Here is a 23,524-nt window from a genome sequence, read left to right on the forward strand (position 1 = left end):
GAATCACCTGCGGTGGCTGCAGATCAGTAGGGGTTGCTGCCAGTTTCTTCTTCTGTTATCTTTTTCCCAGAAGGATACCTGCCAGAGGTCAGCCTGAGCTCTCCTTTATGAGGTGTGTCTTTGGATATACGTGGGTTGGGTAGCTGCTTGAGGAGACAGTCTGTCCCTTATAGGAGCTCAAGTGCTGAGTTGTGAGCTCCATTGTTCATTCAGAGCTGCTGGGCCAGTATGTTTAAGTCTGTTGCAGTGGAACTCATAACCACCTTTTTTTCCTAGGTGCTCTTTCTTGGGGAGGTGGGGCCTTATTTATAAGTTCCTGTCATGATTCAGCCTTTTTTCAGAGATGTCCTCCCCTGTAAGGAGGTAGCCTAGTCACAGTCTGCCAGCAGAAGCATTGCTGAGCTGCCATGGGCTCTGCCCAGTTGCCGTGTGAACTTCCTTGCGGTTTTATTTATAGAGGTATAGTTAGGACTGCCTCAGTAATGGCAGTCTGCCTCAGAAATGGTTGGCTGCCTTGGTAATGGTGGATTGCCTTGGTAATGGTGGACTGCTTGGTAATGGTGGACTGTCTTGGTAATGGCAGACGCCCTTTCCCCCACAGAGCTTGACCATCCCGGGTCTAGCTGTGCTTGCTGTTAAACTCTCAATCCAGAGCATTTCAGATTGCTGGTCTTTGTGGTGATGGGACCCGCCAAGCCAGGTCACCAGGCTCCCTGTTTCAGCCTCCTTTTTTTTCAGTTGAATGGTGACTCCGTGTCCCAGGCATTCCAGGTGCCAGTTGAAATTGCTACCCAGATTTGTGTGAGTTTTTGTGTGGAGACCCATTGCACCCACTGAAATAGCTGTGCTGGAGTCTTGTGGTGCTTTTCTGCCTTGGAATCTCCTCATCTGTGGGCAGTAAAAACTCAATTGGAAATGCGTTTATCACTCACCCTCTGCGTTCTCCCTGGGAACTGCACTCCAGAGCTGTTCCTATTTGGCCACCTTGGATCTGTTCTCTCAGGGTATTCTTTTTTTTAACCCATCTTCTTTTCTCTTTGTTTTTCAGTTTTGGTGGTCTATTGAGATATCCTTAAGTACAGTGATTATTTCCTTAGCCATGTACAGTCTACCCATAAGCCCATTCATTTTTGTTACATTTTTGTATTGTATCTGCTGCTATTGATTATTGGAGGAGTACAGCTCTATAACTAAGGTTGCTTGGGGCTGGGCAAGCAGAGAAAATTAATGATAATAGCAACAACAACAAAATAATAATCCTTGGGGAGTTCTCCCAAAGTCTTAGAGCTATAGGTTTCACAGTCATTTTGCAAAGAGGAAAAATAATTTTTTCTTTTTTTTTTTGTGTTCACACCCAATGGGCAGTTTCAGATATTGGGCTGCCCTAGAATCAAAGCTAGGAGGAAAATAATAGGAAATTCACTGCTGTATGAGTTTTTCTTCCAGGTTTTTTTTTTTTTAGATGGAATCTTGCCCTGTCACCCAGGCTGGAGTGCAGTGGCATGATCTCAGCTCACTGTAACCTCTACCTCTTGGGTTCAAGCGATTCTGTTGTCTCAGGTGTGCACCACCATACCTGGCTAATTTTTGTGTTTTTAGTAGAGATGGGATTTTAGCATGTTTCCCAGGCTTGTCTCAAACTTTTGACCTCAGATGATCTGTCCATCTCCGCCTCCCAAAGTGCTGGGATTACAGGTTTGAGCCATTGTACCCTGCCTGTTCTTTCAGTTTTGATTTCCCTTTTTATTATGCTTGCCATTATTTATACTTTGGAATCCTCCAATAACTGCTCTATGTATTCTGCACAGGGGTTTTGGCTGCCCTCAGTGAAAAATCCATGTTAGAATATTCTCACTCCATCTCAATTGGAACTGAAATCTCTCTTTTTTCTTTTAGTGTGAAACTCTCCTAACAAGCTGTCTATACTAATTTTCTCCAAAGTCTCTCCTCTCTTTCTCTCCTAAACCAAATCCAGTTACTCCCTCCACACAGTTACTGAAACTGATCTCGTAAAGTTCTCCAAGGACCTTCATATTAATAAATCCAGTGGTCATTTCTCAGACTCATCCATTGCTGACTAATTAGTGACATATGACAGTTGTCACTTCTTCCTTTTTGAAAACATCTTTTGCTTGGCTTCTAGGATGTTACACTCTCCCAGCTTTTATCCTACTTATTTCTCTTCTCCTGTTCCATTTTCTTTGCTACTTTCTAAGTATTAGAGAGACTTAGGATTGAATCCTTTTTTCTCTTATTTTTCTTATTTACATTCATTCTCAAAGTCATCTTACTTCATATCATGGATTTAAACAAGATATATTAATACATACAGTAATAGCTCCTCAAATTATATCTCTAAAATGTTTTGCTCCCCTGAAATGCAGAGTCATAACAACTACCTACTTATTGCTACATGGATGTCAATCTTAACTGGTCCAATATGGAAATCTTCACCTTCCTCCCCAAACTGAATTCTCATTTCATTTTAGCATATAGCATCTTTGTTTTGCTAGTTGTTTAGGTCAAAATTCTTAGTAGTTTTAGGCTCTTTTTCTCCTCTCACCTCGTCAACTGATCCAACAATAAGTAATGTTGGCTCTACCTTCACATTGTAGCTGGAATCAAAGCATTCCTCAGTCCTTCCACTTGTTTGTCCCCAAGCCATGATCATTTGTCTCCTAGATTGTTGTGGCAGCCTCCCAGTTGGTCTTCTTACTTCTCCTGTCCAATTATAGTCTTGTTAACTCCAGTTACCATCTTGTTAACACAAAACTGTGTCCAGAATGCTCCTGAAAAAACTTTAGTCAGTGACGTCACTTCTCTCCTTACCAACATTTCCTGGCTTTTTATGTCAGTCAGAGTCAAAGTTCTTTTATTTTTATTTTTATTTTTTGAGACAGCCTGTCACCCAGGCTGGAGTGCAGTGGCACGATCTCGACTTACTGCAACCTCTGCATCTGGGGTTCAAGTGATTTTCCTGCCTCAGCCTCCCACGTAGCTGGAATTACAGGCGTGCAACCACATTTGGCTATTTTTTATATTTTTAGTAGAGATGGGGTTTCACCGTGTTGGCCAGTCTCGTCTCAAATTCCTGATCTCAAGTGATTCACCTGGCTTAGCCTTCCAAAGTGCTAGTTTACAGGTGTGAGCCACCATACCCAGCCAAAAGTCAAGGCTCTTACGATGTCCTCCAAGGCCCTCTATGATCTCCATTTCTTCTGAGAACTTATTGACTGTTCTCCCCCCATTCGCCCTAATCCAGCTGTCTTGACCTTGCTGTTCCCTTTTCCTGGATGCACTTTCTTCAGTTAACTGCTGATTTGCTTCTCAGACTCCTTCATGTCTTCATGTAAATGTTTCATTCTCATTGAAGCTTTCCTTTGCTGCCCTAACTAAAATTTTCACTCTTCCAATATTCCCTTTTCCATTTCCCTATTTATTTGTTTAAAATCACTTATCCTCTTAGCATACTACTTAATGTGCTACTTATTTTCTTGTGTATTTTTTGGCTTCCATCAGTAGAATATAAGCTTCAAGAAGATTTTTGAATGCTTTATAAGTATTTGTTGAATTACAGAATGAGTCTATTTTTATTTATTTTATTCTTAAGTGACATTTGCTAGCAATCCATTTCTCTCATAGTTGTTACAGTGACATTTTAGAAACATAAACTCAAAAATTTCTCAACCCTGAAATGAAAATAAAATCTTCTATTGGGCCTGCAAAGCACTGCATGATGTGACTCCTGTTTACTTCAGAGAATTTATCTTGCTCCACTCACACTCTTGTTGCAGGCTCCAGACACCTGCTTTTCTTTCTTTTTTTTTTTTTTTGAAGATTTATTAATTCTTTTATATACATCATATATAAATATAAATATATATATATATATATATTATTGCACTTTAGGTTCTGGGGTACATGTGCAGATCATGCAGGACTGTTGCATAGGTACATACATGGCAATGTGGTTTGCTGCCTGCATCCCTCCATCACCTATACCTGGCATTTCTCTCCATGTTATCCCTCACCAACCTCCCTACCCCCTCGTTCCTCCCCTAGTCCCCCCCAACAGACCCCAGTGTGTGACAATGCTCCCCTTCCTGTGTCCATGTGTTCTCATTGTTCAACACCCACCTATGAGTGAGAACATGTGGACACCTGCTTTTCTTAAAGCTTTTGAAAGACACTTGAGTTCCTCCCTGCCTCTAGAGCCTTTACATACCTGGCTCTTTCTGCTTAGAATACCTCCAACCTCTACCTGGTTCTCTGGGTGACTTTAATTTCATTCAGGGTTTAGATTTTAAATGTAAGTACTTCATTATTAAAACTTCTTTTGCTAAAGTTAGAAGGGGTAAAATATACTTAAAACATCAGAAAATCCAGTGATAGTATGGTAGTTCCAAGCTTCTTTAAACTAATTTTATTCAGGGTGTTTAGTACTCTTTATATTTATTCAGGATTTTAGTATATTATTTAACTATAATATAGATTTTCACTTGGGTGTACTCACAGATACAAGGGAGTATCTCTATTTTTGGGCAAGAGATTAAGAGTAAAATAGGAAGAAGGAGGGGGGAGACAGAGAAGATGAGAAAGGCAGATGCTGTAATAGCAGTCTCCTCTTGCATCTAACAATATAAAGAGGAAGATGGAACAATCCATATAAACAAACAAAAAAAAAGCATCGTTTATGCTCCAGTCTTAAAACCGCCAGGAAATGTTACTTTATTGATCTTTGCAAAGTCAGTGAGTAGATGTTAGGAACTATGTTTCTTTATTGTACTTCTCAATTCTTTGGTGAAAAGCATGTCCTCTGGGTCTTATTGCGGGGAGTCAATCGCAAGGAGGTGTATGGATGGCAGTGCAAATGAATCTACTCTAACATTCCTATCTCTCTGGGCATTTAGCTTTTATTTCTTTGTATTCTAAGGAATTTTTGGCATCTCAATCTCACATTAAATATGCAATCTCAGCCAGACACGGTGGCTCATGCCTGTAATCCCAGCACTTTCAGAGGCTGAGGTGGGCAGATTGCCTGAGCTCAGGAATTCAAGACCAGCCTGGCCAACATGGTGAAACTCCGTCTCTACTAAAAATACAAAAATTAGCTGGGTGGTGTGGTGCATGCTTGTAATCCCAGCTACTACATAATCTCTGGTAAATGTACTCATATTAATAAAGTAGGTCCCACTCAAAGTTATATTCCATCCTCTGGTCTAACACTCATAGCATCCATTTCCATGTTTATAATTATCTTGGAGTAAAACTAATCTCCTACCTTCTCAGACATTGCACTATCCCCTAGGATCATTAGGCTTTACTTATAGGAGTAGATGTAATAAGGCATCCTATTAATAAGATACCGCTAGCAAAGCATCTGCTTCAGATGGGTTATTATGTGTCTAAGTAAGAGATGATGAATCTTCTTAGAAGAGATTCAGAATGACCCAGGCAGGGATCAGTATTCTCACTTTCATCTGAGTTGACCCAGATGTCTTCATTTCAAGGATCTGAGTCTTAGTCTTTTCAAATTAGTGTCCTACCTTTCACAAAGGAGAATGTGAGTCTGTGAGTCAACTTCTGTTATAATTCTTCAACCTGCATAATTAAATTTTGTGTCTGATTTTTAAACACTATCTATAATTTTTAAGAAATAAGATTCTCTTGGTCTGGCATAGAAGTTCTCATTTTCTTGAACTTGAAGTTAAAAAATCTTTCTTTATTGTTTTTGTAAGCTTTCCAGGAGGCATAAATAAATAAATAGATAGATAGATAGATAGATAGATAAATTTCACCTCACAGTTTTGTAGTTACCACTACTGCCATAAAAGTAAAATATAGGAGCCCCTTGTTTTCCAAGACATTTGCTTTAAAGGCACCTCATTTCACTCTATTACAGATGACAACCTAATGAAATATGATACCACTGTATGACAGATGATAAGTATCCCATTTTTAATTGACAGGGAATTCAGCACAACATTCAAGGCTAATGGAATGACCAAAGTCCTAAAGTTTTATTTTTGAGGATCTGTTTTCTGATCTCACTCATAATGCCAATTGCTGTATCAGTTGGGTCCAGTTCAGAAAAAGAATTGCAGTAGGAATTTGTAAACCACAAGTGTAACACTAAGAATTGAGTGCTTAAGTATTGGAGGGTTGACAAATCAAAATCAAAGCATGGAAGTCAGTCAGATAAAACAATTACAGGAAGCAGCTGCTACCTCTGAGACCGAGGAAACAAAAGGATACTATAACCTGTGATTTTTGAAAGAGGTGTCCTGCAGAGTTTGGTCTCAGACCTTTGCACATCTGGATTTTGTGGGTATTTGTGAGGGAGTGTAATGGGTTTGATTTCATGAATGTTGAAAGTTACTGGTGGCCAGAGCCAACTGTCGATGCTGAGGTAAATTGCCACTGCTTTGGCAACACAGACAGAAATGGCAAAAACCCCAACAAAACAAAATAAAACAAAAACGAAATAAAGCCCTTCACTACCCCTTCTGCCCTCCAACCCTTTCTACTGCCTCCTGTTGACTGACCTAGAGAGCAGGCTGGCAAATGAGTATGGAAAATGTAATTCGCAGAATCTCAGTGCAAGCATTACATAAGAAAATATGAAAGAATGGAGCTGGATGACAAAAGGTACATGACATTCAACAAAAGAGTTATAGAGGCAGTAATTTTTTAAAATTGCCACCTAAAAGATGAGTAGGAGTTAGGCCAAGAGGTGGTAAAAAGATTTCAATCAGAGGGAACAACATATGCAAAGTTCAGGAGAAAGAGAGAATGGCATGTTTAGGTCACTGAAAATGAAACTCATGCCATTTTCTTTATATTACCCAGGAAACTGGTTAATGGACACTTGTAGTTAGAAATTGAGATCAAAGCAATGGTTCTTAGGTTACTGCTGATGTGTTCTGGTATTATTACAATAACAGAAATTTATAGATTTACATACTGTTTACATTTTCCAAATTCAGCATCTAAAGAATCTGCAAAAAATGTGGCTAATGTTTGTAATTTTGTTCATCTATTCTTCTCTCTCTGTCTCTCTCTCACTACACACACACACACACACACACACACACACACACTTTCTCTCTCTCTCTCTCTCTCTCAAGGCCCTTTGTATCTGTGGGTTCTGCATCTGTGGATTCGATTAACCTCAGATAAAATATATTCTGAAAAAAACCTACTCCAAAACAACAAAAATGATACAAATAAAAAATTCAGTATAACAACTATTTACATAGCATTTTCATTATATTAGGTATTATAAGTAATCCAGAGATGATTTAAAGTATATGGGAGAATGTGTTTAGGTTAATTTGTAAATACTACACCATTTTATATAAACAGCTCCAGCATCCATGGATTTTGGTCCTGGAGGTCCTGGAATCAATTCCCCATGGACACTGAGGGACAACTGTATATACACACAGACACACATACATACTGTTTTTTTTTTTTTGAAATAAGAAACACTAAAGTAAATCAAGAAAAACCAGATTCATGTAATGTTCATGCCTTTCTGTTTTAGAGGTTTATTTTTCATAGAAATTTTCTATGAAAGGTAATATGCATTACATTTCAAAAGTTTTCATCTATTTCTTTTCTTTCCTGGCAAGGAGAACTATATTATATAGCTACATGATGTAGGGTGATTTCAGCTTTTGTGACGGCAGCCCAGTGATTTCAAAGGGCTTGAAACCATTAAATGTTAGTGGTGATTCAAGCCACCAGTGAGCCCCTGAGAACAGGGGTGTTTGCTTCATGCACCTAATCTGCTGCACGTGCAGGCTTAAGGAAAGTGAAGAATGCCTAAACTGGTTGTCTAACTTAGGCTACTGTGTTTTACTACTTAGACGCATGTTTACACAGACATCTGGAATGGATTATTGGGTACCAGTATCCTACGGCTAGTAATGCCATACAAAGAGTTTCTGAATTTTGCTTTCTTTAGAACTCATTGAAGCCTCAGAATCCTCAGAGCTGGCTTGCTCCATGTACTGAGTATATGATACATGACACATTAGCTGCAGGATGTTGTGCTGATTTGTGCATTTATGGTTTTGTTAATCATCTGTCATCACTAATTGTCAGAGATGAAGGTTTAATATGTTTCTATGACGTCCCAATGTGTCATTCTCTTTTGCTTTTAGGATCTAGAAAAAATTGACAATACTTTTTCTTTTTTCCCTCTTTCATTTAATTTTGCTTATTGTTGCCTTGTACAAATTAGCTGTGGTTAATTAAGAAATGCTTTTTCAACTCTACTATTTTCTTTCCTTACGCAGTATGTAACTAAGGCATCCAGCTTACCTAATTTTCTCCTTCATTATAAACAAAAACAATAAGCTCAATTAGAAAAAGAAAAGAACCTATTATGTCTCTTCCTAGGTGTCTGCATTTATTAGAAGAAGTTATTTCTAGCAGAACAGGGGAGAGAAATGAAAACACACGTTTCTGAATGACTGCGTGGGGTCCTGGGAAAAAGTACGATCATCTCTTGCTAGAGAGTATATTAGCAATCACAGCTGTTCATTAGTGGTCATCCCTGAGTAATTAAGAGATTACTTAGAAAAAGGGATAGAAATGTGTTCACACTCTAAGAATAAAAAAATCACACTAATGAATAAATAAATACATTCTGATGAATAAATGAACACATTTGTGCCTTAATATATCTGAATTTCAATGAAAAGTTATGCAGATAATCTCAGTATTTATTAATAATAGATACATCACATAGATTGTATTCAAAGCAAAAAGCTTTGTATTGTATTCAATCAAAATGAAAAAGCTGCTATGTAGTTCCACATTGAAAAGAGTGGCATCAGTTCCATCCCCATAGCACTGGGTAAGAAAAGACAGCTTTTCAGTTTCATTATCACACCTGGCATACCTCTTTACCTGCCTTTTATCCATCTAAAGGAAATGAAAGAATCTTTGAGACAACTGAGTTACTAGTCTATGAGAGAGTGCTGTGGATTCTCCTTTCTTTTTATGGACAAAAAGAGAGTAGATTATTTTGATTTAAGCCAAGCAAAGGAGTGACACTCCAAGAGATCCACTCACAGAGACTAGGAGTGTCTGAAGAAGGTGTGAATGGCACTGAATTGAAAGTTGGATATTTGCTTATGCAGTGGGTTTGAAATCAGGATGTGGAAAATGTGAGATGAGGGGGAAGAGTGTTGAGCATTAGGGAAGTCACACCTCCAGTGTTTAGTAGGTAAAGGACAATTCTCCAGTGGACCAGGTGGGCACTCTGACAGGGAACCAGGCTTCAGCCATATTGCTGGAAGCCAGAGGTCATGAACTATATTGCTGAGGGATGGGAAGTCAGGTGGATTGGGTGAAGTGTCTCTAAGTAGATTGTCTACATGGAAGAACTGAGTGTTCTCTGTGGGGCTTCCTGAAGAGTCTGCATATTCTCTTACATGTGTGATAGTGGGCCCTTGAACATCCATAACACAGAAAGCATCAGCAGTCAAGGAGGATGAGCAGCAGCACCAGCGAAGTCAGAGATCTTCTCCCCTTTCCTCCTATTTTCACCAAGGTTTCAAACCATGGAAAAGGGGTAACCCAAAAGAGGGATGGGGATGGGGGAGAGAAGCGGAAATGCTGACATTGTCACTCTCCAATTGCTGGCCAGTCCCAGCTAGGGAAGGATTACAGCATTAAACTGCATTTGAGGGTTAAGTTTTAAACTGTATTTAATATTACTAGACTGGGTTGTTTTATAATTGAAATTGACTGTGAAGCTTTCCATTCTGTCTGAAATGTCTTTAAAGGGAAGGCAAAGGAAACTTGATATAATTCATTGAGGAATAAAGTTTGGAGAGAAACAAAAATTCTTCTCATGGCTGTACTACATTGAGTTAGACCATTCAATATACCCATGAGGAACTGTATGCCCTTCTTCCTGATAATTTCTGTTTTCATCTTCTAACATAATCTTCTGAATTCAGATCACTTTAGTTCTGCTGGCACCAAGATCTCTCCCATTTCAGATAGCTGTTCCCTCTGCCTGTAAGGTTCTTTCCTGGATCTTCACAGCACTGGCTCCTGTCTTCCCTCAGCTGGAATATCCCTCCCTCAGAGAGATATTTCCTGACCATCTGTTTAATGTCGTGAGCCTCCCTTTGCAGTTAATTTGTCTGATTACCCTGTTTATTTCCCTCATGCTATTTATCACCATCGCTAATTATTTTACTTACTTGTTTACTTGCTTATTGGCATTGTATCTGTTTTACCTCTGTATGTCCTAGTACATGTTCTATAACCATTCAATAAACATGAATTAATGAATGAGTGAAACAAGCTTCAATAATTCAAGAGAACCTTAAGGTTATCTGTAAACAAGCAGAAAAAAAAAACCCAATTGCTATGTAACCCTCTTCTAAATGTAAACTGGTGGCTAATGACATAATTACTTGGGGCTCTTCCTTAAGGCTTTTCACTGTAGAGAAACAGATGTTTCCATCAACTCTGTTTTCCTTGTGACAAAATCATTCCCTTTAGAAAGCAAAATGTAATAATAATTTGTGTTTACTATGTATCAGGACATTTAAATATTTACTCATTTACTTCTACAAACTCTTTAAGGTCAGCATTGCCATTTTGTAGATTCAGAATCTAACCATTTTATAGAATTGGAATCTAAGGCTTCCAATGAATGTGTGACTAGTGATTTGTTCTGTTAGTACTGCATGCAAGCCTGTTTGGCTCCAAAGTCCATGGTCTCCCTGGAACATTATAGTACTTTCCATCTTAAAAAGCTCAAACCACTAGTGACATCATACATGTCATTACTGGTGACTTTATAAACTTGAGATGCCCCTAACTCACTGTTTATGACTTTGGCTACAGAATTAAGGGAATTAAGGGCTCATTATAACAAAGTCTTGGATTTGTTTATCTTGTTTTGCATGTATTGTTTTGACAGAACCTTAAAGCTCTAAAGAATATAAACTGTAGAATCATCTTTCACTGGTTGTCTAAGACAAGGATTGTCTGTGCAAGTGATTTACTGGGAAGTGTTTTCAGGACAAACTGTTAAGGGTGTGAGGGAGGTAGGGCAGAGCAAGGCAGAAGCCAAGCAAGGGGCTGGTTTCAGGCAAAGTCCTGGGGAGAGTGTAGTGAATTCCTGCAGAGTGGAAGATACATCTCAGAGTTGTCTTTACCTGAGTTAAGGAGATGGGCTTCCATATTCCCCTGCCAGTCCTGGACTGGAGGAAGGAATTAGGGAGGTACAGAGGTAAACTTCCAGGTGCTTCTGGCTCTCTGCTCTTGCAGACCAAGCTGTGCTAGGACTCAAAAGCACCTAGTGGAAGATGGTCCTGCATACATAACTTTGGAGATAAAAGCACATCAAAGCCTGAGGAAGGGTATGTGGGGATTGCAGAAGCGGTCCTGGGGAATTGGGGAAGCACTGATCAGTGCCCACTATATTGATCATAGCTGTCTCATTTTAAAGGAAAATTTAAAAAGTCCTCTTGTAAAATAAAAAATGGAAAGTTTATATTTGGTCATGATTGGGTTATTTAATTTAAGCTCCCAGGATAATTCTTCTCAGCTGGGTATTTTTAAATCAAGGTGGAGAGTGACATGGTGTTTGCCAAGTTCGCCTTCAGTGAAAATGGCATGTGGTTCTAGTTGAGGCCTGGAGTCATAAGAAACAAGGCATCAGAAAATGTATTGTCACTGATTTACACACACTGACTGCCCTCTGACTCTGTCTTCATTGTCTCTTCAGCCCTAAACCTCAGCACATTTATTGCTTCAGAGGCCAAATGTGCTTAAGGCAATCTGTGGGATGCCTTTCTTTCTGGCTGCTTCTTTACATGGAGAACCTTTGTAGTTCTTTCATCACCCCCGATTAGACTTCATTTCTGTTTTGCAGTTTTCTGATCCTCCCTAGCAATTCCTTCCTTTGACATGCTGGCAGAATTTGGCTCTCTTATTCTTCAGCTCTTTCTGTCTTTTGTCTCTCTGTGCGTGTTTAAATTACCATTGTGCCCTTATTTTTATTGAAAGAACTTAAAATGACAGCTCAGATAGTGCATCAACTGACTTTTATTTCTTTATGTTCCTTCCCAAATTCAATACTTTCATTTTTCCTTTTGTGTATAAATTGCTCTTTAATAACTTCAGTTTAATTTGCTTTCAATTTTTTTACAGCTGAAATTAATTTAACAGACGAGGAAAACCTAAAAGAAGTTCAAGTACAGTGGAATTCAATTCATGGTTATTTGTCAGGGTTGAATTCAATTTACAATTATTTCCCAGAGTGATTCCTTATCTCAGAAAAAAGGTAATAATAACATTCTAAATATTTTCATATGTATTTTACAAATTACTGACTTAAGCAATACATGCTAAATTTACTAATGATCCTTAATTTTGTGTGTCAGCTTGGTTGGCACATGGCTCCCAGATATTTGGTCATATGTTATTCTGGATGTTTCTGGAGGTGTTTTTGAATGAGACTAACATTTAAAGCAATGACTTTTAAGTACAGTAGACTACCCTACATAATGTGGGTGAGCCTCATCCAATCAGTTGAAGACCTTCATACACCAGACTGACCTCCCTTGAGCAAGAGGGTATTCTGCCAGCAAACTGCCTCTGAACTCAAACTGCAATTCTTTCCTGGGTTTCCAGACTGCTGGCCTACCTTTGGACTTGTCAAACCTCTACAGTCACATGAGCCAGTTTCTTAAAATCTCTATATCTATCTAATCTAACTATCCATCCATTTATCCACATCTTTTTATCATGTTGTTTCTATTTCTCTGGAGAACTCTGATTAATACATCTAGCTATTCTTTTTTTTATTTTTTATTTTTGAGACAGAGTCTTACTCCATCATCCAAGCTGGAGTGCAGTGGTATGTCGGCTTACTGCAACCTTCACTTGCTGGGTTCACATGATTCTCCTGCCTCAGCTGCCTAAGCAGTTGGGACTACAGGTACGTGCCACCACACCCAGCTCATTTTTGTATTTTTAGTAGAGACGGGGTTTTGCCATGTTGGCCAGGCTGGTCTTGAACTCCTGACCTGAGGTGATCCACCAGCCTTGGCCTCCCAAAGTGCTGGGATTACAGGTGAGTCACCATGGCCAGCCACATCTAGCTACTTTAAATAACTCTGTTTAAATCCTGTGCTTTCAAAATGGGAAAAATCTTTTAGGTGAAAGGGTTTAGTTACCAATGAAATTATTTCAGAAATCATAAATGATGAGGGTAGTCTATTTTTGATAATTATTGTAGTCCGAGTGCGTCCTCTAAAATGTGTTGAAAATGTAATCCAAGGCAATTGTGTTGGGAAGTGGGGCCTTTGGGAGGTGTTTAGGAGATGAGGGATCTACCCTCATGAATAGATTGTTGTCATAAAAGGGCTTGACAGAGGCATATTGGCCCTCTTGCCCTTCTACCTTCTGCCATGTGATGACAAGGTATTCTTCCCCTTTAGAGGACACAGCATTTAAGCTACCATCTTGTTAGCAGAGAGCAGTCGTTGCCAGATACCAGACCTTGATCCTTTACTTCCCAGCCTTCAGAACTGTGAGAAATAAATTTCATTTCTTTGTAACTTACTTAGTCTGTGGTATTTTGTTATAGCAGGTTAAATGGACTAAGACAGTGATCTACAAATAATTGTACACATTAAAGAAAAATGGTAGCAAAGGTCAGACACCACCATCCTTAGCCATTACTGTTGACTGAGTTTTATGCTTTATCACTTTTCAGCCCTCTCTGCAGAGAGCAGGCTATAGAGTGTCTGCCTTCTGAGAAAGGCTTTAATGTGTTTTTGTCAAATTTGAGTAATATACAGTCTTTTTTTGACAAAAATGTAAATATCCAATGTTAAACTATGATTTGTATTAGAATAATATTTAAATATAAACAAAATAGAAATAAACGCTTCTATTGGGTTCACTGATAGAGCCCAGCACCTAAATGGCATGTATTGCTATATTAATTCATTCACTGGGGAATGAATGAGTGGATGGATGAATAATTATAGTTCTTATAGAACTATAAAATTCAAAGAAAATTTCAATTTTAAATGTATAAAATCCAATAACTGAGATATTTTGGAATATTAATTTGATGTGTGATATTTTATGAAAATTAAATTTCTGCTTTCAGCCTGTGATACTATTATTACAGTTCCAAAATGTTTGGTTTTAGCATTTCTGTTAAAATCATATGATGACTCAATTCTTTCCCAGTTTTATTTTTCTCCTGAATTACTATAGCAAAATATATATTCACATATTGTCTTTTGGTCTTTAGTTTATATCGATGCATTATTTTAATATACATACATCCAGTGGTTTTGTGGCAAACATTTAACTACCAGCTCTTTGACAAAAACCAAGATTTGATAATATAAAGGATGTGTAGCACACATAATCTTTATTGTAAATGTGCTTATATATTCATTTTAGATGGGAACTCTAGAACCTCAGGGAATACATGTATGAATCCTAGGGCTCTTTGGCTTCTCACTGGGCCAATGCTGAGTTTTCCTCCAGAATGCAGAGGAGTGCTGTAAGGGGACTCACATGTGAATGTGATGCAGCAGGGTCTCCCTTTAATGCTGCTGCCAGGGCATCATCTGTGGAATTTAGAAGGGCCCAATAGTATCTTACACTTTGAAGCAGCTAGAAATCTCATTTAACACTCTTGTCGATAAGGAAACTCTTGAAAATTGAGAAGGCTGTGCCAAAAGCCAGGTGAAATTTAAAAATTGCTTCCTTCATAAATTATTATCCCAGTATGTCATTTTTAGGACAGATTCAGATATTTGTGCTGAGTTTTTTTCTTTCTTTTTTTTTCCCCCATTTATTTTATTGCATTTTAGGTTTCGGGGTACATGTGAAGAACATGCAAAATTGTTGCATAGGTACACACGTGGCAGTGTGATTTGCTGCCTTCCTCCCCATCACCTACATCTGGCATTTCTCCCCTTGCTATCTCTCCCCAGTTCCCCACCCCCCACCGTCCCTCCCCTATTTCCCCCCAACTGACCCCAGTGTGTAGTGCTCCCCTCCCTGTGTCCATGTGTTCTCATTGTTCAATACCCGCCTATGAGTGAGAACATGTGGTGTTTGATCTTCTGCTCTTCTGTCAGTTTGCTGAGAATGATGGTTTCTGAGTTTTTTTCTTACAAATTCTTTGAAATAGGGATCTAGGTTTCCAGATTAAAAAAAGTGATGGACATTCTTCTTGCAAAGAAAAGGAAGAAAATTGAAGTGAGATAAACTGTTTGCAATAGGGACAGATTTTAGGCAAGGGCTCCTCTCTACCTGGAAACTACCTATTTACAACATTTGATTCAGAATAGTATGATGTGTGGTATACTCTAGTGAAGATCTTTTTTTGGAAACAAGAAGGACCATACATTTTGTATGCAGTCTTGAGGTTGGGGATTTATATTCCTGCATCAGCACTTCAGAAGGTCTCTTAGCATCTTCAGGAATATTAGCCAATTTTTAAAATTATACTTTAAGTTCTGGGGTACATGTACATAACTTGCAGGATTGTTGCATAGGTACACACATGCCATGGTGATTTGCTACCTCCATCCCCCCATCACCTACATCAGGCATTTCTACCAATATTATCCCTCCCCAACCTCCCCCTGCTATCCCTCCCATAGCCCCCCACCCCCAACAGACCCCAATGTGTGATGTTCCCCTCCCAGTGTCCATATGTTCTCATTGTTCAACACCTACCTATGAGTGAGAACATGTGGTGTTTGGTTTTCTGTTCTTGTGTCAGTTTGCTGAGAATGATGGTTTCCAGATTCATCCATGTCCTGCAAAGGACATGAACTCATCCTTTTTATGGCTGCATAGTATTCCATGGTGTGTATGTGCCACATTTTCTTTATCTAGTGTATCATTGATGGGCATTTGGGTTGGTTTCAGGTCTTTGCTATTGTAAACAGTGCCACAATGAACATACGTGTGCATGTGTCTTTATAATAGATTTATAAACATTTGGGTATATACCCAGTAATGGGATTGCTGGGTCAAATAGTATTTCTATTTCTAGATCCTTGAGGAATTGCCACACTGTCTTTTACAATGTGAACTAATTTACACTCCCACCAACAGTGTAAAAGTGTTTCTATTTCTCTACATCCACTCCAGCACCTGTTGTCTCCAGATTTCTTAATGATCACCATTCTAACTAGCGTGAGGCCCACCCACATTATGTAGGGTAATCTACTGTACTTAAAAGTCATTGGTTTAAATGTTACTCTCATTCAAAAACCCCTCCCAAAACATCCAGAATAACATTTGACCAAATATCTGGGAGCCATGTGTCAACCAAGTTGACTCAAAAAATTAATGATATCTCAATGTAGTTTTGATTTTCATTTCTCTAATGACCAGTGATGATGAGCATTAACAGACAGAGAGCCAAATCATGAGCAAGCTCCCATTCGCAACTGCTACAAAGAGAATACAATACCTAGGAATACAACTAACAAAGGATGTGAAGGACCTCTTCAAGGAGAACTGCAAACCACTGCTCAAGGAAATAAGAGAGGACACAAACAGATGGAAAAGCATTCCATGCTCATGGTTAGGAAGAATCAATATTGTGAATATGGCCATACTGCCCAAAGTAATTTATAGATTCAGTGCTATCCCTGTCAAATTACCATTGACCTTCGCAGAACTGGAAAAAAACACCTTAAACTTCATATGGAAAAAAAAAAAAGCCCACATAGTCAAGACAATCCTAAGCAAAAAGAACAAAGCTGAAGGCATCATACTACCTGATGTCAGACTATACTACAGGGCTACAGTAATCAAAAAAGCATGGTACTGGTACCAAAACAGAGATATAGACCAATGGAACAGAACAGAGGCCTTGGAAGTAATGCCACACATCTACAACCATCTGATCTTTGACAAACCTCACGAAAACAAGCAATGGGGAAAGGATTCTCTGTTTAATAAATGGTGTTGGGAAAACTGGCTACCCTTGTGCAGAAAGCTGAAATGGGACTCCTTCTTTACACCTTACACAAAAATTAACTCCAGATGGGTTAAAGATTTAAACATAGGACCTAACACCATAAAAACCCCAGAAGAAAACCTAGGGAACACGATTCATGACATAGGCATAGGCAAGGACTTTATGACTAAAACATCAAAAGCAATGGGAACAAAAGCCAAAAAAGACAAATGGGATCTAATTAAACTTAAGAGCTTCTGCACAGCAAAAGAAACAATCATTAGAGTGAACCAGCAACCAACAGAATGGGAAAAAATGTTTGCAAGCTGCTCATCTGACAAAGGGCTAATATCCAGAATCTAAAAGAACTAAAGCAGATTTACAAGAAAAGTGGGTGAAGGATATGAACAGACACTTTTCAAAAGAAGACATTTATGTAGCCAACAAACATACATTACTCAATTTTAAAATGATATTTTGTATTAATTTTTATTTATATATATTAGTATGTCAAATTTAGAGAAAAAGGTTTCAAACTTACCAAATCAAATCAGTGCCCAGTTAGGGTTACAAGAAGGGTGGAACCTGCTGTCTCTGCCTTGATCACTTTTTGCTCAGATGTCTCTTATGGCTAATTTCTTTACCTCCTTCAGGTTTTTGCTCTAATGTAGCTTTCTTATTGAGACTTCTCTGCTGCATTAATCCGTTTTCCTTCTGCTGATACATACCTGAGACTGGGCAATTTAACAAAAGAAAGAGATTTATTGGACTTACAGTTCCATGGGTCTGGGGAGACCTCACAATCATGGTGGAAGGTAAGGAGGAGCTGGTCACATCTTTCATGGATGGTGGCAGGCAAAAAGAGAGCTTGTGCAGGGGAACCCCACCTTATAAAGCTGTCAGATCTTGTGAGACTTACCCACTGTCATGAGAACAGTATGGAAAAAACCTACCCCCATGATTCAATTCCCTCCCACCAGGTCCCTCCCACAACATGTGGGAATTCCAGATGAGATTTGGGTGGGGACACAGCGAAACCATATCATTCCACCTCTGGCCCTTCCCAAATTTTATATCCTCACTTCAAAACCAATCATACCTTCCCAACGGTCCTCCGAAGTCTTAACTCATTTCAGCATTAACTCAAAAGTCCACAGTCCAAACTGTCATCCAAGACAAGGCAAGTCTCTTCCACCTGTGATCCTGTAAAATCAAAAGCAGGCTAGTTACTTCCTAGATACATTTGGGGTACAGGTGTCATGCAAGTACAGCCATTCCAAATGGGAGAAATTGGCCAACACAAAGGGGATACAGGGCCCATGCAAATCCAAAATCCAGTTGGGCAGTCAAATCTTAAATCTCCAAAATTATCTCCTTTGACTCCATGTCTTACATCCAGGTCGCACTGATGCAAGAGGTGGGTTCCCATGGTCTTGAACAGCTCCACCCCTGTGGCTTTGGAGGGTACAGCCTCCCTTTCATCGTCTGGTGTTGCTTTCACGGGCTGGTGTTGAGTGTCTTTGGCTTTTCCATGTACATGGTGCAAGCCGTTGGTGGATCTATCATTCTGGAGTCTGGAGGATGGTGGCCTTCTTCTCACAGCTCTGCCAGGCATTGCCCCAGTAGGGACTCTGTGTGGGGGCTGTCATCCCACATTTTCCTTCCATATTTCCCTAGCAGAGATTCTTCATCAGGATGCTGCCCCTTTAGCAAACTTCTTCCTGGACGTCCAGGCATTTCCATACATCCTCTGATATCTAGGCAGAGGTTCCCAAACCTCAGTTCTTGACTTCTGTGCACTCACAGACTCAACACCACCTGGAAGATGCCAAGTTTGTGGCTTGCACTCTCTGAAGCGATGGTCTGAGCTCTACTTTGGCCCCTTTCAGCCACAGCTGGAGCTGCTGGGGCACAGGGCACCAAGACCCTAGGCTTCACACAGCATGGCGACCCTGGGACCAGCCCAGGAGCCCACTTTTTTCTCCTAGACCTCCAGGCCTATGATGGGAGAGACTGCCATTAAGACCTATCACATGTCCTGGAGACATTTTCCCCATTGTCTTGGGGAGTAACATTCGGCTCTTTGTTACTTATGCAAATTTCTGTAGCCAGCTTGAATTTTCCCTCAGAAAATGGGCTTTTCTTTTCTATCTCATTGTCAGGCTGAAAATTTTCTGAACTTTTAGGCTCTGCTTCCCTTATAAAACTGAATTCCTTTAACAGCACCCAAGTCACCTCTTGAATGCTTGCTGCTTAGGAATTTCTTCCACCAGACACCCTAAATCATCTCTCTCAAGTTCAAAGTTCCACAAATCTCTAAGGCAAGGGCAAAATACTGCCAGTCTCTTTTGGTCAAAGCCATTCAACAAATCTCTAGGGAATTTAAAATTTTCCCACAATTTTCCTGTCTTCTTCTGAGACCTCCTAACTGTTCCAGCCTCTGCCTGTTACCAAGATCTAAGGTTGCTTCCACATTTCTGGGCACCTTTTCAGCAGCACCCCATTCTGCTGATACCAATTTACTTGTTATTCCATTTTCACACTGCTGATGAAGACATATTGGCAATTTTATTTAAAAAAAGAGGTTTATTGGACTTATAGTTCCACATGGCTGGGGAGGACTCACAATCATGGTGGAAGGCAAGGAGGCATGGAAGCAGGCAAAAAGAGAGCTTCTGCAGGAAAAACTTTGCTGTATAAAGCCATCAGCTCTTGTGATACTTATTCACTATTATGAGAACAGTAACCCTGCGAGGAGATAGCTTAGTCACAGTCTGCCAGCAGAGGTGTTGCCGAACTGCCATGGGTTCTACCCAGCTGCTGTGTGAACTTCCTTGCAGTTTTCTTTATAGGGTTATAGTTATAACTGCCTCAGTAATGGCTGTCTGCCTTAGTAATGGCAGACTGTCTCTGTAATGGTGGACTGCCTTGGTGATGGCAGACACCCTTCCCCCGACAGAACTGGACCATCCAGGGTCCAGCTGTGTTTGCTTTGAAACTCTCAGTCCAGAGCGTTTCACATTGCTGGTCTTTGCAGGGCTTGGGCCGGCCAAGCAGATCACCTGGCTCCCTGTTTTACCCCCTTTTTTCTCAGCTGAACGGGTGATTCTGTCTCCCAGGCATTCCAGTCACCAGTTGATACGTTGCCCGATTTGTGTGAGTTTTTGTGCGGAGACCCACTTCCCTGGCTGAAATAGCTGCGCTGCAGACTCGTGGTGCTTTTTTTTTGCCTGGGAATCTCCTGTTCTGTGGGCAGTAAAAATTTGTTTGGAAACGTACTGATCACTCGCCCTCTGCATTTTTGCTGGGAACTGCAATCCAGAGCTCTTCCTATTTGGCCATCTTGGATCGTCCTTAAAATACATTTATTATTATTTTTTACAGTTCTCTTGGTTGCTTCGGCTCAGTTGAGTGATTCTCATCTCAGTTCTCTTGTGGCTATAGTCAGATGGCTATTGGGCCTGGGGTCAGTCATCTGAAGGCCCAAGTGGGCTAATAGGCAAGAAGGCCTCTTTATTCACATTTGTGGAGCCTCATTTGGGATGACTTGAACTGATGGGACTACTCAGGCATATTTCTCTTTCTGTGTGTCCTCTCTACATGGCTAGTTTGTGCTTCCTTATAGCCTGGAGATCTCAGGATAGTTAGACTTCTTACATGATAGCTAGCTTCCCTCAGAACAATTGTTCCAAGGAGTAGCGTGCAAAGACTCTAATATACTGGACCTGGACGTCCCGCAACATCATTTCAGTTTCATTCTGTTGGTTAAACAGGGAGAGACAGGAGGGGACTACATAACGATGTGAACAATGCAAGAAATGGCTCATTTAGGGGCCATATTTGGAGATGGGCTACCAAGGAAGGACATGGGTTTCTCATTATATTTTAGCAGGTTGGGATTAGAACTAATGTCAAATTAAAATGGAGATTTAGTAAAAAACAAGCCACAAAGTAATTGGATAGGGGTATTTAACCTTGTAATGCTACTTATAGAGGGACTTCCCATAGTCCTCGAAATGATTTTGTGTTCCCATTTGGTCCACACAAGGTGTTTCCAGGGAATTATGAAATCTAGATCCAAGAATCTATCTAGACATTTCAGACCTGTAAATAAACATACATATTTTTAGTTTCCTCTTAACACTTTGTAGATGAGGAAAATAGGGTTCAGGGGAGTTAGGGTAATATGTTCAAGGTAATTAGTATAAGCAGTTTTTAGCAGGACAAGAAATAGGACTCAGGATTCTTTCAGTGTTCTTTCCCTTGTTTTATTTTATTATAAATCAGCTGCAGTGAGTAGTAGTGCATCTACTCTAGAAAGATGTTTGTATTCATGTAAGTTAAGTAATACTGGAAGTGGTGTAGGTGGTAACTTTTATTACTTAGTAAGTAGGGTATAAGTGTAATCCTTTTTTGTAAACTATTTGCAATGTTTTTTATTTTTTATTTATTTATTTTTTCTTGAGACGGAGTTTCGCTCCTGTTACCCAGGCTGGAGTGCAATGGTGCGATCTCGGCTCACCGCAACCTCCGCCTCCCGGGTTCAGGGAATTCTCCTGCCCCAGCCTCCCGAGTCGCTGGGATTACAGGCACGCGCCACCATGCCCAGCTAATTTTTTGTATTTTTAGTAGAGACGGGGTTTCACCATGTTGACCAGGATGGTCTCGATCTCTTGACCTCGTGATCCACCCGCCTCAGCCTCCCACAGTGCTGGGATTACAGGCTTGAGCCACCGCGCCCGGCTTGCAATGTTTTTTAATGACCTATCCCTTAGAAATACTATTGGCATTGCTTCATTTCACTTGGTAATATGTTTCTGGGAATAAAATAAAGTTTTAACATATGTTTTGTGGTTGAAAAACCAGGATCAGCTTGTTTCACCAAACTGAGTCTACAAGCTGGCTTGGAATAATTTTTGGGTCCCAGTTTATGGTCCACCACAGAGTGGCGAGTGTTGAAACTGCCAAAGAAACAGGGATGTGTTTTACACGGGATGAGAAATAATTGGAACATACTTGGCATGATACTTCTAAGAAATCTATTCTGGTTTTTGGAATACAGATATATTAATTTCTTCTAAAACTTTCCTAGGAGATATGATGCAGATGTTATGGAGGGTGGGTGGGCCCTAAGTGAGTTACATGGCATTCATGGAGTTCAGATGCTATTCATTGGCATATCCCAGATTCGGAGCTTGAAGTCGAACTGATCTATTGAGTTCAACTACTCATCAGGAATTCTGTTGGTCTGGGAGGAGAAAAACCTGGATGATTACCAGAAGCAGCTGTGGGCCAGATGGAACTGGCAATGCTTGCTGCAGCCTAATTCCTAGGGACTTCTGTGCTCAAGAAGAAAGGCATATGTATGCTTTGTACTACTCCTGAATCCACCCAAGACCAAGCAAATTCCACCCTTCATTCTCTTCTCTGTTCTATGTCTTCTTCCTCTCAAATTTCACTCTGTTAGTGCCAACTTAAGAGTTCCTTCACAGCTTTCCCTGGCAACTCCATCCTGCACTCTGAAATCTATTTCACCTGGTAGATTTTTTTTCAAAACAGCATCAAAAGTGAATGTATTTAATCATACTCAGCTCATAATAGAGCAAATTGGTGAATAGATTAATAATTCATGCTTCAGCATTAACTGGCAGCAGAGAAAGTTGGTCACAGGAAGGCAGAAGGACCTTGTTTTCTAAGAGGAAGAAATGAGGGGCTCCATAATCATTTGGCATCTGGTTGATGTTGTATCTATAATTAGAAATCTTCTAGATTCCTTGTTTAAGGTTTCAGTCAACTGTGGCCACAATGTAACACTTGTTTTGGGTTACTCTCTGTACTAAGCAGTTATCTGCATAGGTTCCTTTGTGTGTGCATGGTAATCTTAAGTCCTTGGCGATCCTTAGAGCCATGCAATACTTCTGCCCCCATTTCCCAATTTTAGCCATTACACAGTCAGTTATAGAAGGGATACACTTAACTGTGCTAAGTCTAGTTTGTCTTTAATGGAAAAGTTGATAAAGATGATATCAACTAGGATGTGTTAAGGTGGGCCCAGCTGTGTATTACATTGTAAGAATGAGCAAGAAGAGGTTTGGGAACTTCTCTTTTCTTCAGTGTGCTGGTATCTTTCTTTTCTTTCTTTTTAGGTTTTAATCTATCCTTTTCTTTAAGCCTCTGATCTCTGAGACTAAGCATTCACCTTATGGTTGCATAATTCCTTGCTATTTTTTGCTTTCCCATGTGCATGCCATACTCTTATTTCTTTCACAACCCTTGCCTGTTAGATTGTTTAGAAAAATGTTTGGAATAACTTTTCTCTTTGGGTTAATAGTTGCTCTACATCAGTGGTTAAACTTAGTGGCTGTGTGTTAGAATCATTTGGGGAGCTTGCAAAAATCCTTATATCCAGACTATGGCTCAAATCAATGAAATCATAATCTCTGAAGGTGAGACTCATCCACTTGCATCTTTAAAAAAAAGTAACTCCTTAGGTGATTTCAATGTTTAGCTAATTTGTATGCTACTGTGTAAACA

General features: G+C 39.8%; 1 pseudogene; it reads right to left on the minus strand.

Moving 5' to 3' along the window:
• Positions 1-22,617: 22,617 nt before the first annotated feature.
• On the minus strand, positions 22,618-23,230 carry LOC116537727 (annotated as a pseudogene).
• Positions 23,231-23,524: the final 294 nt, after the last annotated feature.

Source organism: Sapajus apella, unplaced genomic scaffold, assembly GCF_009761245.1.
Source record: "Sapajus apella isolate SASKATOON/1434 unplaced genomic scaffold, GSC_monkey_1.0 scaffold1, whole genome shotgun sequence".
Classification (NCBI taxonomy): Eukaryota; Metazoa; Chordata; class Mammalia; order Primates; family Cebidae; genus Sapajus; species Sapajus apella.